The 19,077-nt window shown below is 36.6% G+C and overlaps 2 pseudogenes; one reads left to right on the plus strand and one right to left on the minus strand.

The window, feature by feature from the left end:
- Positions 1 to 3,406, minus strand: part of LOC107160111 — a 55,375-nt pseudogene extending 51,969 nt beyond the window's left edge.
- A 6,896-nt stretch (positions 3,407 to 10,302) lies between these two features.
- LOC107160112 lies at positions 10,303 to 11,589 on the plus strand (annotated as a pseudogene).
- The last annotated feature ends 7,488 nt before the right edge of the window (positions 11,590 to 19,077 follow it).

Genomic DNA, 19,077 nt, shown 5'->3' on the forward strand with positions numbered 1-19,077 from the left:
AAGTTTCCCAGATCACACACTGAGTGCTCGCCTGCTCCCCAGCAGAGGCTCATGAAGTTTATGTATTAATCCATTGCCACTCTTCTCCACTGTCCTGTCCACATGGGCCATGAAGAGGCGAGAGGAGTCCCTCACTGGATGTGGCAATAGCTTGCATGTGCCAGGGACTTGGCTGGTGGCTCCACTCCTCCGGTGTCATGGTGACAATGAAATGCCTCTCCTTCTGGAACACACAGAGTCCTGTCCCTTCATGGTTCTCATACTGGTAACCAGGCAATCGGCAGTGATCACACTCAAGGAGAATGCTGCTCGGGCTCCAATGGCTCCACCTGCCATTGTAGCAGGATCAAGGGCATAGCTCACCCTTGAAGAGCTATGCCCTTTACCTGCCACCACTCCAGAAAATTAGGTTTTCTTTTCTTTCATTTGAAGTTACTTGCAGGCTTTGATGAGCTAAGAACTCCCTAAGTAAATAACAACTTGTGCATTAGGCCAGGTGCACGCATTTGAAGTGCATTTGAGTGACAGTGTGTCCCAGAAGGCTCTGCAGCAGGAGGGCAAGCATGGGCTGCATGTTTCTCAGGAGCTGCTCAGGGGACCTGAAGAGTGCCCTCTCAGGCCCCCTTTCTGCTGCCTCACCTCAGCCCCACTCCAGATGTCAGGCTAATATGCCCATGAAACCCAGGACCTGACACAGAGCCTAGAGAGGAACTATTATAAAACTACTTACACATCTGGATTTCTAAAAATGGGTTCCTATGCCAAATATAACCTTATTTACTCATTGCACTTATTCAATGTGATGGAACAGATGATCTAGAAGTAGACAAGTGGAGGAGGGTCCCTCCTGCCCCACCCATCAGCATAGTGGTCCCACACCCTTGTCCATAGAGCACCAGGGCCCTCTGAGGCTGGAGGGTCACTCACTGTGGCTCAGGTCCTGTGTTTGCTTCCACAATATTCCCATTTCTCCTCAGTATAATGGAAGCTTTAGCAAATAGCCAACATTCAAAGAAAAAGAGAGTGATTTATCTACTAGTGAAAAAAAAAATCAACTGACTTACCACTTAATTTTATTCAACCTAGTTCTAAAAGAAAAGTCATAGCATTTCATAAAAATATATAATTCAGTAACATAAAATTAGAAAGACAGAAATTCAGACAAATGGAAAATAATAAAAATAATGATAATGTAATGTATCTGGAGACACTCTAACCATCAAATATTAGTCAACGGGGTTTCCAATAGACAGAGCATAGAAGAAAATAGAACTAAAAGGTTCACAGAGCCTCTATGTATGAAACAAACCAGTGCAGCTTCTCCTTAAAGCCAGACTGAGGAGCCACCCCAGGAGGCCATAGCCAGCAGAAGGTCCAGAGTTTTCTCACCAGAGAGAGACAGCCAAGATCACAGAAGGTGCTGCGCATGCAGTGAGTCAGAGAGCTGTGGGTTCCAGCTCTTCTTTTCACCAAGGCAGCAACATCTTGGAGAGTCACTGGGAGTTCTGAGGCTCAGTTATCAGGGAACACAGGGAGAGCAATGGCTGGCTCCGTGCCCTTGCCCCCTTTCTAAGATTCGCCACCAGCATCATTTGACAGTCTGGCTTCTGCTAAGTGGAACATGGGGAGTGGGAATATATAAATATTCAGCTTTAAAGAAGAGTAAAATTATGGAATTTTCCAGTAAATGTTTGAAGTTGGAAAATATCATGCTAAGCAAAATAAGCCAATCCCAAAACACAAAACACCTATTTTTTTCCTAATATGCAGATACTAATTCTCAATAAGGCAGGGGGCAATGGGGAAGAATAGCATTACCTTAGATTAGGTAGAGGGAAGTGATGGGAGGAGAGGGGAGGAGATGTGGGGATAGAAAATATAGTAGAAGGAAACAGACATTTTTACTGTATGTATATATGTGAATGCATGACCAATATGATTCTACAACATGTACACTCAGAAAAATGAGAAATTATTTCCCACCTATGTATGATATATCAAACTGCATAAGTGCATTCTACTTTCATATGTAACTGAAACAAACAAACAGAAAAGAACTAGAGCAGAGCTTGCAGACTCTAATTCCATTTTCCCTTCCTGCCATAACTCTCTGAAAATGACCCTATTAGCAATATAGGAATGTATTTCTTTGTGTCCATTTTGTATTTTATGTATATGGAGTTATATAGTGAAAGAAGTAACTTCTTAACTTCAACATTGTTTGTAAGAATCCACATGTCCCACTGCCTAAAGCCCAAGACTCTTCATCTCCTTTTGATAGGCTCCAATTGTGGTTTTTTTTTTTTCTATATTTGTGTTTTTTACTGCAAAGATGGTTGTTCTGTGTTAAGATATTTAATATTTTCTATAAAGTCTTCCTTTACTTCATCTACTTCAGATAATAAAGTAAATATTTTATTTCTTTCTCCTTCTAATTTTTTAAATGGGGCATTTAATTTAGCACTGTGAACCTGTTCCTTCTAAGCTCTTTTTGGCTGATCATCTAAGTGAACACCAATTTCTGATTCACTCTTAATTTTCAATTCCAAGTTACCATAATCTTTTAGGTCTTCTCCAAGCACAGAAGCCCAATCTTTCTTCTGCACCAAGTGTTCAGTCAGAGATTAAATATGATTTTCTTTGTCTCTTTGATCTTGTTCTGCATATACAGTAGAGTCTTCCAATGTCATTTTCTGTTTATTAAGGTTATTCACTTTTTCTTTCAGCTTCTTGTAAAAGTTGCTTCTGACTATCCTGAAGTTGGGAATTTTCTTTCAAAACCTCTTTAATTGCTACATTAAACCCTCCTACATTCATTTGAAATATTCTCAAGGTTGTTTCACCTTTGGCTATTAGTAACTTGAGGGGTTTGGATTCATCTTCTAGGGACTTAATCCTTCTTGATATATCTGCCATAAATTCATCCTTTTGAGAATGTTTAGTTTTCTCTTCTTTTAGATCTTTTTCTATAAAGAGTATTTCATCCCCTAGTTTAGATTTAGAACTATCGAGCTTTTCATGAATTGCCTTCAAATTGTCTGCTTCTATGGACTTCTTCTCCAAAATGGCATCCTTTAAAGATGACTCTAAGCCTTCATACTCTTTTTGAACAAGGCTAACTTTCTCAAGTAGTTGACTTTTTTCTTCAATTAGTCCAGCAAGTTTTAGAGCAAGCTGTTTTTCCTCTTCTCACATAACACCTGCTTCTAACACAGTGACAACATCTCCACAGAAACAAGAGTACAGCAAAAAATCCAATAACTGCATATATCACCAACTCCCAAGGATATCAATAAGGATAAGGGCCTGGTTTTATATCAGCAGACAATGATGCCAAAGGCCTGCATACTTCTTCTAGGATGAGCCCAAAATACAGCTGAGGGGCACCCCCTGACCACTCTATCATGCTAAGGCTGCTTTGCCTACTACTGCTGCAGCCACAGCCTGCCCAGCCACAACCAAACAGGCTGTGGACACTCAGATATTTGGTGAGGAACTCAAACCTGCACCAGGGAATGGAGCATAACATTGTGAAGCAGCTGCAAGCGGGACAGGTGGAGCTGTGGGCATAGACCTGGGAAGCTAGTCATAGGCTACCAGGAGCCTAGCACACTCAAGTGCCTGTCAGGGAACTCTTGGCCCCTTCACTATGCTGTGCATTCTGAAGCAGTGCAGGTTCCAGTCTGTCCCAATTGAGCAAGAGAAGACTCCTCTCCATGCCACCTAGCCCTTTGTTTAGTGTCAACCAGGCCAAGGTGGAGCTTATTATGTACTATTTAATTCAGTCATAATGTCACCAAGTTTGATGTAACTAAAATACTAAAGCATTGTAAAATAATTTAAAGAGCTACTACATCATATATTTATATTTGTACCACTTGTCCATTTATTGTAATGATTCATTCCTTTTCCTCCCCTCCTGTCCACTCCCATTTTTCCTTCTTTCCTTCTTTCTCCCTTCTCTCCCTTTCCTTTTCTTCCAATGTTGGGAGTTAAAATCCAGGGCATTCTCCATGCTAGGGAAGCTTTCTACTACTGAGCTACATCTGCAGCCTGTTGACACTTACTAGAAAAATAATCTGATTTATTTCTATAGAAAAACTCTCATGTTAGACTATTTCAAAAGTAATTTTAGAAGAGTTGCTAACATGGACACAAATCAGTTATGACAAGTTGCTTTTAAAAAGTTCAGCATATGTAATATTTCTAAAAAGAAGGAACTTGAAACTTGAGTTGGTATTCATGTCAGTTTTTCTAGACTACTACTTATTTAAGTCTTCAAAGTAGTTCTTCAGATGTTCTTTTGACTTCTTATAGGATGTAAAAACTTCCAAGTAACTGGGTCATTATAAATATATAGCAAAAAGAAGGATAAGATATGACTCAGTGAAATGGCTTTAGCTCCTGAAGGTGAATTATGTTTTTGTTAAGATAATAAAAGACATCTAATATATATTTTTGTTCCTAGTTATGCTTGAATTGTTGATGAGCCAAATCTAATGTTTCAAGGACAGCATTCACTAGTAGTTTTAGGTTTTCTAAATGTCTCTAAAGTTCAAAGGCATTATGCCACCATGTATGATTAGACCATTTCTATTTCTATGGCCAGTTTTATCAACCTGTCTGATACATGTATCAGAATCAAATTGTCAGCTGGAAATGGTTTCACACACCTTTAATCCTAGTAGCCACTTAGGAGGCTAAGGCAGGAATACCACAAGTTCAAGGCCAGCCTCAGCAATTTAGTTAGACCCCTTCTCCAAAAAAAAAAAAAAAAAAAAAAAAAAAAAAAAAANTATATATATATATATATATATATATATATGGGCCCTTCCAGATCCATTAAGCTACAACACCATGGCCTGCTGCCCTCTGCCATCTCATGACCCAGCAGGCCTCACCAGATGCCAGTAGCATGCTCTTTTTTTTCTTTCTTTCTTTTTTTTTACAGTATAAAATAAAGATGAACCCACACTTGGTTTTATTATTCTCTCAATTTTGGCTGACATATATCTAAGATTATAAAAAGAATACATTCTCATTTTAGAAAAATGATTTAAAAATGATATAAAATATATAAAGATATTTAGTAAATTATCTTTCACTGATACATCCTCAACTACCCTCCCCCAGGGGAATTAAAGCTATTAATTTGATGTACGCAATTTCATGCATACATATACACATATATATGGAATTATGGAATATGTAATTGCTATTAATAATAGGATCTATACACATTATTATGGAATTTTCTTTTTCCTCCTAATATATCAGGAAAAAGTCTATGTTTAACTTAGCTTTTTAATGTCAAAATGGTATTCCTTGCTATAATTGAATAGACTTGATTGTCTCTATTTGGGAGTGGGGGGGAGACACAGAAGAAGGACTGACCTTATAGAGGAAAATCAGACTGTTTCCAATTTTTTTTTTTTGCCACCATGAACAATGCTGTATTACTATTTTTATGCATGTATATTTTTATAGTATTTCTTTTGTTTTATAAAATACTTTCTTAAAACCAATGAATCATTGATTCATAAACTTTGCTTAATTTTAATATTAATAGTCTCATTATTTTCCAAAAATTTGTTGTAACCCTTACCCCTCACTCTTATAGATGTATTTGAAACTGTTTTCCTGTATCTTTTTTTTTTACAAGATGAGAAAGAGTTTATTGGTGGATGACATCAGATTTAATAATATTTTTATTGGGAAAATAGTTAGCAGATTGGGGATTCAACTCCATTCTTCAAATTATGGTTACATTGCAACTTCAGCTTAGCTACAAATATGAGTTCGGCCAAAAATCAACAGGCATTCTGTGAGAATGGAATTTACAATACAGAAAATTTAAAATAAGAACATTTTGAAACCAACTATTTTGTGATATTTTATATTACTGCTAAAATATTAAGATGTGATAATATTATTGTATTTTTAGCTTTTAAAGTTCCTTTATAGGGATGGGAATAGAAAAGACAGTAGAATGAATCAGGCATAACTTTCCTATGCTCATATACAATACATGACCAAGATAACTCCACATTATTTACAACCATAAGAATGGGATCTTAGTTAGAATAAATTATACCCCATGTATATATAATATGTCAAAATATACTCTACTGTCATGTGTACCTAAAAACAACAAATAAAATAAAAAATTAATTGCCCTTATATTTTAAAGAAAAAGTTAAAATTTTATGGATTAAATTATATGATGTCTGAAAAATGTGAAATAATCTAGTAGGTGTTGGGAGTATAGATAAAATAATCTTTTTTTAAAATTTGTTTATTGTTGGTTGTTCAAAACATTACATAGTTCTTGATATATCATATTGTAACTGATGTGATTCTGCAATTTGTATATGGGGTAAAAATGGGAGTTCATAACCCACTTGAATCAGTAGCATGCTCTTTAACTTCCAGAGCCATAAGCTAAATAAAATGTCTTTTCTCTATAATTTACCCAGGGTGATATCCAACTATAGCATCAGAAATCATACTAAGATTCAGAGAGATTACTGGTCAAGGCACACAACTAAAAAGCAACACTTTTGGGACTCAAACCAATTGTCTTCAGTTCCATTCAATATAGAAGCACACAAAAACCAGGCTGCAGATTCTTCTTTACTTGCTAGAGCTGTTTGTGCTTGAATGTAAAAGTCACTAAATGAATCAAGAGCTTGTTTGCATCTACAGCATCTGTATCAAGATACCTACTTTAAATTGAACTTCCTGAGCATTGTCCTCATCTGAACATGGAGTCAATAACACTTTTTTCATGATCATCATCATCATATTCACTATAACAGAGTTTTTCCCTTTATTAAAGAGAAAAACAGAACAGACATCAAATGCTGTTCCATTCCTTTCCACTCTCATTTTCCCATTTCTTAGTAGAAAGGAAAAAAAGTGAGGCTTCTTAAAAATTATTTTTCTTTGAAGGATTATAGGATTTTCAAATGGTATAGAAACTCTAATAGTATATCAAATAGTAAAAAGATACCAAACCACACCCAGCTAAAAAAGTTGAGTCTTGGTCAATTACCTTTGACTTTCCACTCTGTAACAGGGGCACCTGGTCTTACCACTTATTTAAATGTGAGAAAGTTTTGCACCATTCATGTCATCATTCCCCAGATCACCAGAGATGATTATGACAGATGAAGTACCCCATGTGCCTCCTGCGCATTTCCAGAGTTCAGGAACAGCTATTTGTACACTTTCCCAAAACTTGTAATATCATTTCCTACCAAAATTCTAGTACAAATGTTTTTCTTTGTAAGATGCAAGCATTCTATTTTAGAGAATCAGTAGCACTCTATAATTAGAAACTGCTGAACTGGGTGTGATTTTGCATGCCTGTAATCCCAGTGGCTCAGGAGGCTGAGAATAAAAGGATCATGAGTTCAAAGACAGCTTCAGCAAAAAGTGAGGTGCTGAGCAACTCAGTGAGACCCTGCCACTAAATAAAATGCAAACTACGGCTAAGGATGTGGCTCAGTGGTCAAGTGCCCTAGAGTTCAATCCCTGATAACCTCACCATCACCAAATAAAAAGATTAATGTTTCCTCTCTGACACATTACCCAAGGAAATGGGAATCTTCATTCCAGAGAATCTACTGTGTACAATTTATTAACTGAGACATGTCAATTTGCTTGACAAAAGCATTCACCATCAGAGTCCCATAAGGCATTTGAAGGAGACATCAGAAAACTCAAGGAGACATGGTATGGGCATCCAGGGAGTCCAAAACATGATTCCTATGAGTCCCAAAAGCTTCCATGGATCAAATAAAACCAGTAAACACTTTCCTGATTTAAATGATTGTTACAGTGCAAAAAACTATCCCTCTTGGTAAACATCACTAAACCCCCTAGGGGTCCTCCAGGACACCCCACAAATCACTCAGACCACCCCAACCTCCAGAACTGTGGTTGAAAGCCACTCTGATTCACTGGTACTTATGCCAAGGCAGTTGTAAAATATTTTGAATATCACTCCTGGGTATCATCAAAACTGCTTCTTAAATAAGAATCTTTCTCCCCCCTAAAATTTTAGGCATTTTTCCCTTGAGCTATTTGACAGTGTTTTCTTCATAAAATATACTAGCAAGTGAAAGTAAGCTCCAGTTCCATGAAATTCATCTCTTTCCTATAGTAGGTTTTCATCAAATTATGTATGTTAATATTTAATTTAGAATTCATACACAGCTTAATTAAAATTCTAAGCTGTGACACTGCAATTTTTTAAACTATAGAGAAACAGGATTTTCTTGTGGATGGTGCCAAAATGTATGTTACAGCACAATCAATCACTCATTTCTTTGGAACCATGTATTATTAATCTCTTTAATCATCCCACTAGAATAATGATTCAAACATAAAAGCTATACAGAGATCATTAATGACAAAGAAAAATTTTGGTACTATTCCTGAAAATACTCGAGTTTAGAAAACTACACAACAGTGCAGCACTTAGAATACCCCTAAAAAATTATAGAGAAGACCCAAAAAAGTGGCCATTTGTCCTTCTGCTTAACTTTAAACTGTATGAATTGGTTACAAATGGGTATTACCCAGTCAGTAAGAGTTTGCCACATGGAAAAAAAATTAAAATCATCTTATATATTTTTGAAGAAAAATATCTGCATTTGAAAACAGAAATAAAAGTCTTAATTTTCAAAAGGAGACAATGATTAACTATGGGCAAATTTATAATTCACTAAAGCCGTATCACCATGATTTCATTACCTATATTATGTAACAGTGCCATGAAATTTTACTCGCCAAACAACAGCTTAGAACATAGCCACACACTTAAACATATTTGACAATAAATAATGGTCAATAACAAAGTGCCTTGCACAAAACAACTGGTCAAAAGAGAAACAGTCAGAGCTCTGAAGACACAGGGAGACACACAGATGCCCATGTGCACAACAGGCAACCACAGAGATTCATTGCACTTGGATTTCTTTTTTCAAGTTCAAGATATGATGGGGTGCTAGGTAATGCAGAAGGTCAACCCCAAGGGAGTCACAAGTTAAAAATTAATTGACTTAACTCCACAAACACAATTTCCAATACCTGTAAGATCCACCATCCCCCAGCAGCTGAGCACACTAAAATACTCCAGTCTAAAGTGTACTTGCCCCTTCCAACTTCTCCACTGTGTTGGCCAGCATCTCTTGCCAGATCCACAACAAGAGGGACTGCTCCAGCCCAAAGGTGTTGATGGACAGGTCTTGGGGGACATTCTGCAAGCAAAGAGGGAGAGGTGTGTATATGTCACCGGTGTCAAGCATTCATGCCCCATCTACCTTGGTGTCTATCCTTCAGCTGCTTCACAGTAAGAGTGAAGATCCTTGCTACCCCTGCACTGTCAGCTTCCCATCACCACAAGACACTGTCATTACTACTCTTGTGTCGTGACCCCTCGCTGGCAAGGGAAAACACGACACAGGATTCTTCTTTCAGCAGTTTATTCAGGCCTTGAGTCATGTATCATCTTCTAGCGCCCGCCCGCCCGACACACCCAAGCACAGCTTAATAAAGCCCCCCACGTCCCAATCCCAAGCCGCCACGTGGATCTCTCTCATAGGGTGGTAAGGGATTGTGCGCCAACTCTCCATAAAAGGAGTTGTTTATCACAGGCCACAGTGGAAGCCGGCACCATCTTCTAATGGCGGCCACGGTCTATAAGAAATGGCTTACCACACTCTTGTTTCATACATTATTAAAATCAGGGTAACAAGTCCTGCCACTCCTGGAGTGTGTATCCTGACATGCACTGCATTGAAGCTTTGTCTTTAGTTCCTTTGGTTCCCTGAGACAGGGACTATTACTTCCACCAGAGAAAAAGAAAGGAGAGAAGTTAGGTCACTTTTACAAAGTCACACAGTCACAAAATATTCAAGCCAGGATTGAAATTTGGACTATTCCATCTCTCATGTATTGGTTTCTAACCCATCAAGCATTCTGTTTATTTAAACAATAACATTTAAGGCTGGGCAAGTGGGAGGCAGTGACACCTGTGTAAAGTGTCTGTGCATAGAGGGGTCAGCAGAGACGAGGGTATCCAGAGGCCACTGTGCCTGCTTCAGAGAAACAGGAATCAGAAGGCAAGGCTGGGTGGAATCTGCATTGGCCATGGCCACCACTGTGGGGACTAAGAACAAGGAGGAGGAGCCAAGGTGCAAGAGCAATGTCTGAAATGAATGTTACATGAATCATTTTAAGAGCTGCACACAACTTGAACATTTCTATAGCCCTTTCTCATTAAAGTACATTAAGATGAATGAATCTGCCTCCTTGTAGCTTTTGGAGTGTCCTGGTGCTTCTGCAAAAGTCTTGCCTTGCCAGTACAGGTTTTGCAAATCATGTTTTCTGGGATTGTAGGTTCCCTCCGTTGTCCTGAGTGGAGAACTCTTGTTGGCTCCCATGATGAGATTCCAGGTAACATCCTGCTGCTCACACTTCTGGATGACATCAAGCAGAGGCCTTGTAAATCTAGCCAATGGGGGCAGTGGGGCCATCTGCACAAATGCATTAAGGGTTCAGGGCAGCACTATCTCTAATTGTAGTGCAAAACATTTGTAGAGCTCCCAGTGTGGGGATGGAAGCCTTGAGTGCAAGCCTAGTGGCCCCAGTGAGAGGTATACTTGTTACCATGTCCTAAAGAATTACACAACTGTGAAGAAAAAGAACCTGGAGACTTTAAATTCAGCAAATGTGACATCATCATTTTTTTTTTACCTCACGTTGATAAAAGCTGGCTCCACAGAGTAAGTCAATGGGATCCATGGCTTTTGCCCAACCAACTTAGTGCAGAATATTAAACCATTGCATCAGCCCCCACCCCAGTGCAAAGCATTTTATGACTTTGAAGTGAAAGACAAGGAAGCACATAAGGACTGACTTCCATTTGCTAAGGATGATGTTCTGTCTGTGATCCAGAGTGGATGTAAGCTGTTCTGAAGGAATGTTGGCAGACAAAATCAGAATATTTCTGATTTCCTACATCGAGTGTAACTTGGCTGCTAAGCATCTGACAGAATGGGATAAGCCTCCCGTGCCATGAGTTGATGCTGAAACATGTACCTCAGCAGTAGCCCAGAGCAGCACTGCCCCAAAGCACTTTTGACACCGAGAAGAACATGAAATAGCAGCACTCCTTCCCTTCCTTCCTCATGGCATGCAAGTCCTTTCATGCATCCCAGAACTGACAATCTATGGAGATCAGCCCTCTTGTCCTCATCAGCTCCAGCAATCCTCAGCTGCCACAAGGATCAGAGAAGTGTCTGGGCTTTCCTTCAGTGTCCCTTCTCAGATTCATGTGAGTACCACCACGTTTTTTGTGACCCCACACCCAAGCAGCCCTGTGACAACTGGCCCCTTGTTCACTTTTCTGTTGGATGTCCCCTCTACAGGTGCCCGTGGAACTATGAATCCTTCCTTTCCAGCAGCCCCTCTCCTGGCTACCACTATCCTCACCTCCATCCTGCCAGGTACTGTGCTGCTTCTGCTGGAATGGGATCCAGTCTCATGGCAGAATCCACTGCTGACAGGTTAGAAGGTTGAATATTATGAAGATGTTAGTTCTCCCAAAATTTATCTAAAGATTTGATGTCATCTCATTACAAATTGTAGCAGTCAATTTTGTGGAAATGTGCATATTAATTCCAAATGTATATATTAATTAACATATGTTAAATCCCAAATTTAAGCAGGTATACATCTTCTAAGAACCTGGGATTATAATATGGTAAAAATAATTAGGAAGGGATGAATTTTAAGTTTTAATTATCCCTGATTTTTAATATGGTCTACTTAATTTTTAATAATGGTTGGGTTTAACAATGATTTGCAAATTGATAAAAACTACTCTCATAAAAAAATAAATGTGGGCTGACTTTAACAAACCAATGATACCAGGTATCCAGAGAAGTTTAAGTATCCATGATTTTCTTACCAGCCATTCTTAAGTACTGGAAGAATATTAGCCTAATTAATAAAAAGAAAGAAAAAATAAAATGAAAGAAACTTCACCCTCCATCCCAGAATATATAATTTGATTTTCAAGAGTAAGCAGGTTTGGGAAGTTATATATAGGTCAATTTTTTTCTACTACATGGCTGGCTTTCCTTACAGATTATAGGTAAAGTCTTTGGATTTAGATCTTGAGAAAACGTCATATAATGTTCTGCAAGCCATTTAAGAAAAAGAGGGCCATGAAGTGTTCATGGTTCTTTTACAAAATATACATTTTGTCCAAAGTCCTCTACTCTGGCCACAAATTGTAAGTCCACCATTGAAGTTGCAAATTGAAGACAAAGATAATTTATAATTAAGATAATCTCAAAAGACTAGAAATTTGTTTAACCATTACATAATAACAAGTCCAGAACCCTTTTATCTATCAGATAAATATTGGTTGATGAATGAAAACTAGCAAACCATTGGTTTTCAATATGCCTTCAGGAGAGCCCTAGAAATGCGACTATCCTGCATTCTTGTAGGAGGTTTCCTTTCACCTGTTATTCTCTAATTTAAAGATGACACTAGCACAAATTCCTTAAATTTTAATTGATGGACAGCAGCCTGTGTCTTGTGCATTTCACAGGTGCCAATTTATGAGGTGTCAGATTGTATATATGAAAAGAAAAGACCCCTGGCTAACACAGGAGCTTGAACAAAGGGCAGTAGGAGCTATTTTGTTCCATGAATATTTTTGGGCATGGAATATAATTAAGAATGAAGAATTGACTGAAGATGGATTTAGAAGGAGCAGTATATAAATAAGAAAAAGTCTAATGAAAAATGACTGCGTGAACCATTGGAGAAATGAATCCTATTTTAAACTAAAGATAATACTGTGAACAGACCAGATTTTATGTTAATATGAATCTATAGTTTGCTTCTTACATGCATGTGTCTTCACCACATTTACAGAACACATCTGCTCTGTTGTGTGACCTTTCAGCTGAATTCTGATTCCTAAATTTTCCAGATATGACATACCTGTAACATCCTGAGTTACTGAGGTCAACTTGAGGATCATAAGTCCATGAAAATAAATCTCTTCTTTACATTCTTCAATTAAACAATTTAAAAGAAAGGGACTCAAAACATAGGGTAACTACTTTTTTAATAAGTCAATAGATGATGCTATATGATTTCAATTTTAAAGCATCATTTTGATAGTTTAGGGCTTTAATTTATGGAACAATCAGGCAATCTTTACAGTTAACATTAAATACCTGAATATTATAAATCACCTTAGATAAACATTTATGGGGGAATTTCAGTGAAACTTCTGAAGAACTTGTCACTTTTATTGAAATTATTTGTAAAAATGATGTGCTAAGTCATCCTGGAGTATAATTTAGGGACACAAAAACGACTGTCAAGAAATAGGCAGAGATTACGTTTCATCAATCTTTGCAGACTTAAAGTAATAAGTATTAAATTAATCTTCACAGCTTAATTGAAGCTCTATATGTAACATAATATTTATTAGACTTACTATTAATGGACCTTTAAATGCTACCACAACTTGAACTCTGGGTTGTTAAATGCAGATAATGAACCACTGTTCCACACAAAAAAAGAACAAAAACTATTTTAATAGCCCTTTGTTTCCATGGGCCTCTACCTGTTGTACAGAGTGAAAACGCAGAGGACTCCCTCCTTCCTCCACAGGGTTATCTACGTGGTTGGCAAGATATCATGCTGAAGGCTGCTGAAATAACTAAGGCAAAATCCTGAATAAAGTAATACTGCAGTAGCTAAGACTGGAAATGATAAAAAATTTTCATTGTCTTCAAAGATACTGTTTTCAAATCTGTGCTTCTTGTGTTTTTTATCTGAATGTCACCATAACATACAGTCATGTGCCACCTAAAATTTTGGTAAACCACAGACCACATATATAATAGCATGTACCACAGAGTCCAGCATGCAGTAGACTATACCATGTAAGTTCCAAAATTGTGCACAATGAAGAAATCACCCAATATACTTTTCTCAGAGGTATCCATCTTGTTAAGTGCATGACTGTATATTTAAGAATGCTCCAGTTTATGGTGGTAAAGACTTACCCTGAACATGTCTCCAAAACCCTTCAGCATTATCTTCTTGGCTTTCATTTTATCTGATTTTTTTTCTTCTCTTTTCCAGTTTTGTTCATTTTCCTATCAGTATGGTCCCCTGTCTCTTGGTTCCCATTCATTTGTCTCTCCAGAGAGTGTAAAGGCTGATCACTGGCTGTGGATATAGATTCTCTTCCTGATTGTGAATTTTATTCTGTGTCTTCTTCCACTGGATAGTAAAATAAAACAAAAATAAAAATATGGTGAATCACAGTCACAAAAATAAGTAAGCAAAAATGTTTGAGACCTTTACTTTTCTACATTTTCTACAGCAGAATGGTCCTGCCCTCAACTTGGATGGCAACACTCTTTAAGGTTGAATAGAATTGGAAGGAAATATGCGATGTGGATGAGCTCCATGCACACATGTCTGTTACGTGAAGAGGATGCACCAGTAGCAAGACAGAAGCAGCTTCCTGGCTAGATAGCTAGATGCTTCTGTATGCAAAGTAACATTCTGGTTGCTACTCAACATATATGAGGGGAGGACTCAACCCTTCTTGCAGAGCACAGACCTATCAGGGTCTTTGCACTATAGTGACAAGATGAAAGGAAAGAAAACAAGCAAGTTTCCTTCCCTAAGTGCTTTCTTTCTTCTTGGTTAAGGCAGTGTAGACACATCCTGGTCCCTCATTCATTTGGTAAACTGTACCACTCACTATAAACACACCACTGTTAGCACAGGACTTCTTTCCTCGGGGTTCCAAATAGGTCCACTTATGATTTCTGAACACCAAGGAGTGGGTTTTTTGGTTTATAACAACAACAGATCCTCAAGGGCTCTATGACGTTTCTTTATATTGTTAATGCCAACATCATTTGTACATGCTACTATCTGTACTACAGGTTCTAATTCTCAATAATTTTGCATGATTATCTGCACAAGGGCAGCTTAAGAGCAAGAAAATCAATAACTCTCACTTCTTCATATTTTGCAGATAAAAGTTATAGTGGTTACAATGTTATTCCCGTTAGTCTATACTTTAAACCTATGGAACAAGGCAGTTCAAACTGTTTACATTTGCAAGAATGAAAAATAACTTAATTAGGCTCCTAATTTATCTTTTAAGTAAGAAACACACTGGGGAATGATATTTCCCAAATTATATTGTTATATTTTGTGTATCTGTAGAAATATGCAGTAATGAATCCCACCATTATATACATATAATTAGAATGCACCAATAAATATATGAAATATGTAAAAAGCATAGATTGCACATTTCAACAGTCACTCTTAGCAATCTTTTCTGATATTGGCTGCCTACGTCTGTTTTATAAAGACATTAAGAACTATGGCATCTTCATTACTTCTAGAATTTCAAAATCATTTATTTGCAGCATCAACAAATAAGGAACAAGTCACTTTGAGTTTCTAATAACACAGAATCAAATAGGACAGTGAGGACTTCATCTCAAAGTTTTGCAAAGAACTGACCTTACTATCTTATCAAGTGAAATTTGGTCTTGTCTCTCAACCAGCCAGGAGCACTTGAATTACTAAAACAAAATATTAAGTGAATCAAACAAGCTAATATAGATCCAATATCTTTGTTTTCTGCTATTAAACTCTCACAAATCTCAGAAAAGTTTATCAGATCATGGCACAGTAATGGCCAAGTAGTATAAATTTGTTTTTTAAAAGATGCCAGCTATTTTAGAATAACATAAAAAACAAAGTTTCACTATTCTTTTGCTTGACACATTTGGTTAAAAACATGAGCCAGCGTCTGGGGATATAGCTTAGTTGGTAGAGTGCTTGCCTTGCATGCACAATCCCTGAGTTAAATCCCCAGCACACACACACACACACACACACACACACACACACACACACACATAAACACAAACATGAGCCAACATAATTTCTATCCCAGCAGGCCATGACCTGTGTACAGCCAAAGGAGCACTCCCCAAAGAAAATACAAATATAGCTTAAGCAGGGTTGCAGCATCCTGCTTAGTATCCTTGAGCAAGGTTGTGTACTATATGCCCACAGACCACTACTTCAACCCTAGTTGGATGTGACCCTAATTCAAAATAATGAACCAAATCACTATAAAGCAATTCTTAAAAGCTGAAAAACTTTTTTCAAGAGGGCTAAATGTATGCCAGTCAATGTTCTACAATTCCAGCATGGAAACCACCTTTTGCTTATACTCCTAGAGCTCCTTGTACAATTTTTATTATTGCACTTCTCATCTATGTCTGTTTCCCATTCTCGAGGCACAAAAAATGAGATTTACCAGACAGACAGCAGCTGAAAATATATGCCCAGGGAAATAATAAAAAACTACTAAAACCTGGACAATACCCTTTGGTCAGATTTCTGAAGATCATCATTTCACTATCTTCAGAAAAATGCCTACTCTCCCTTGATCAAGCCTATAGAGTATAACCCCAACCCAACAACAGCAACACCAGGAACATCCATTGTATGTGGTAAAATTCCAATTGGTTTATGGTATATTTTATGCTATTATTCTTATAATTTTATATATGTATATATCATATAAGGATTTTAATAATCTTCTACAATGTCTGAAACTACAAACAACAACAAAACAAATGAGCTCAATAAATTTAAATGATTTAGTCTTCCACAGCATCCATTATCATAAATCATGAATGGAACTATTAGTAGCAATTCCGTTAGTTTTCTGCCTAAGATTTTGGCAGAAGTTCAAGGGCATATGTCTGCTCTTGGCTCCATGAGAGAATAAATGCAGTGCTTTTACAAATCAATATATGCTGAAGTCATGTTTCTTGCCAATTCTTTTCATATCCACAATAATTTTCTGGTTCATGTAATGCACCTTCTTTTCTAAATTGGGTGAAATAGAAAAAGTATTAAATCATTTATTAACTTTGTGTTCTGTAACCTCCTTTTAATTGAAAACTCCTACCTCACTCTCCTGCCTGAAGCAAACAGTGGACTGTTGAAAATCATACTTGCACATTTGTGGATTCATTATGCTTGTTCAAATTTTGATAATACATTATCACAGAAATTCTACTGGGGGCATGTACTTATCTACATACTTCCTTTGAATGCCAACTAATAAAAATATTTAGCAATATGAAGCTTTATATGTACAAATGTAAGATTTTTTTATACTATCACATTATTTGTGCTTCTAACACAGAAATTATTTAATAGAGAAAAATAAGATTCTCTCACTTATGTAAAACTGCTCTGGTTTTTAAAAGCTCAAATACATTGGTTACATGTGTTTATATTTTATATATATTTTATATTATATAGGTAGATAGATAGATAGATAGATAGATAGATATTAAGTTCACTAATAAGATAGTTGGATTCTAAGTTTCAAAACCAACTTTTGTATATTTAATACTAGCTTTATAGCGAGGGCTATAAAATATTCTTATTCCCTTCAATGAAAAAAATAGTCATGTAAAAGATGTTTGAACTAAGAAAAGTACCAGTAATATATCAGCAGTAAATGACTTGATCTATTGTGTTCATACATTAAATTACAATTCAAGAACTAATCAAATTAACACTTGGATAATTTACTATTGTAAATGCTATGTAATTTTTTTTGTTTTCCACTTTATTTTTTTTTTTCATGTTTACAGATTATTTGCTTTCCTTTGCAGACATTCCGAACAAAGAAAGTTGATTATTTCCTTCCAAACAAGTAGAAATGTCTATTTTTGACAATATTTCTACCTGTTCAACCTGCTCTGTGCACTGAACTCTCAGCTACTTTCCCATGTGATTACATATAAAAACAGATATTTTCAAGTATCTTTTTTTTAGAAAAAGGTAAAGGATGAAGCTGATTATTTCTCTTTCATTTTGTGCATTCATTCTGCAATTAAGACATACATAATTATCATAAACAAAAGAAATACAAAATTACAATGGTAACCTAATATTCCTTTTACTTAATACTCAACAGGTAATCTCCTCTGAGGACAAGACCTAAGGAAGCATCAGTAAATATTTGTTGAGAAGATGACCATATACACAAAAGCTGAAAATATGAAAACCTGTCTTTTTTTGCTCCCTATTTATAAAGAACTACCCTTCAAATTTTAAAACCATAATGGTATAAACAGATTCTTTAGTAATTTAGTATTTTCACTGGAAAAGCAAAAACCAAATGTGAAAACTCTACACAGGATGACTCATAGTCATCACGAGGACCATTTTAAAATGACACTTAAAGTGGCTTAAATAAATAAGAGATTAATACTGGAAGATTTCACTAACCTCAACAAATCCCCTGACCACCACCAACTTTGATCAATTAATGATAGGTAAATAACAATGTAATAAAAATTGATGAGCATGGCCTCCTGGGTATGCAAAGTTCTACATAGGAATTGAATATGTTGCATACATAAATATTGTTTTTTATTTCTTATTTTAGTTGATTATTTGGACTTTGGAAAAGGAAAGAAAAGATGTAGAAAATGAACAGCCAGTGATACAGATGGTGTAGAATAACAGGATCTGCTGTTCTGGACACTGACTTTTAACACAGAATGTTGAACTCTTGGCAAGGGAAACAGATTTTTCTGAAAAACAAATGTAATAATAAGATGATGAAGACAAAGACAAGAAGCAACTAGCATAAAACATGAAAACTTGAGAACCTTTTAAAGTAATATCATAGGATGGGAATAATGATTAATATGATGAAGAACCAAGTGTATGACTATGAATGGAGATGGAGCAGAAAAAGTCAGTTGATATTTAGTAGGGTACTACTGAAGGGGTTTCAGAATAGGAGAAAAGTTAAAATTGATAACCCCTAAGACACTCTACTCTAAAACAGACTTATTTAATTTTAAAATCATCTCTCAGTACATATGGGTAGAGAGACAAAAATACTAGGATTATTCTTCCATTTTTCACTTTCACTCTGCATTCTAAACTTATCTC

This window comes from Marmota marmota, unplaced genomic scaffold (genome assembly GCF_001458135.2).
Source record: "Marmota marmota marmota unplaced genomic scaffold, marMar, whole genome shotgun sequence".
NCBI lineage: Eukaryota > Metazoa > Chordata > Mammalia > Rodentia > Sciuridae > Marmota > Marmota marmota.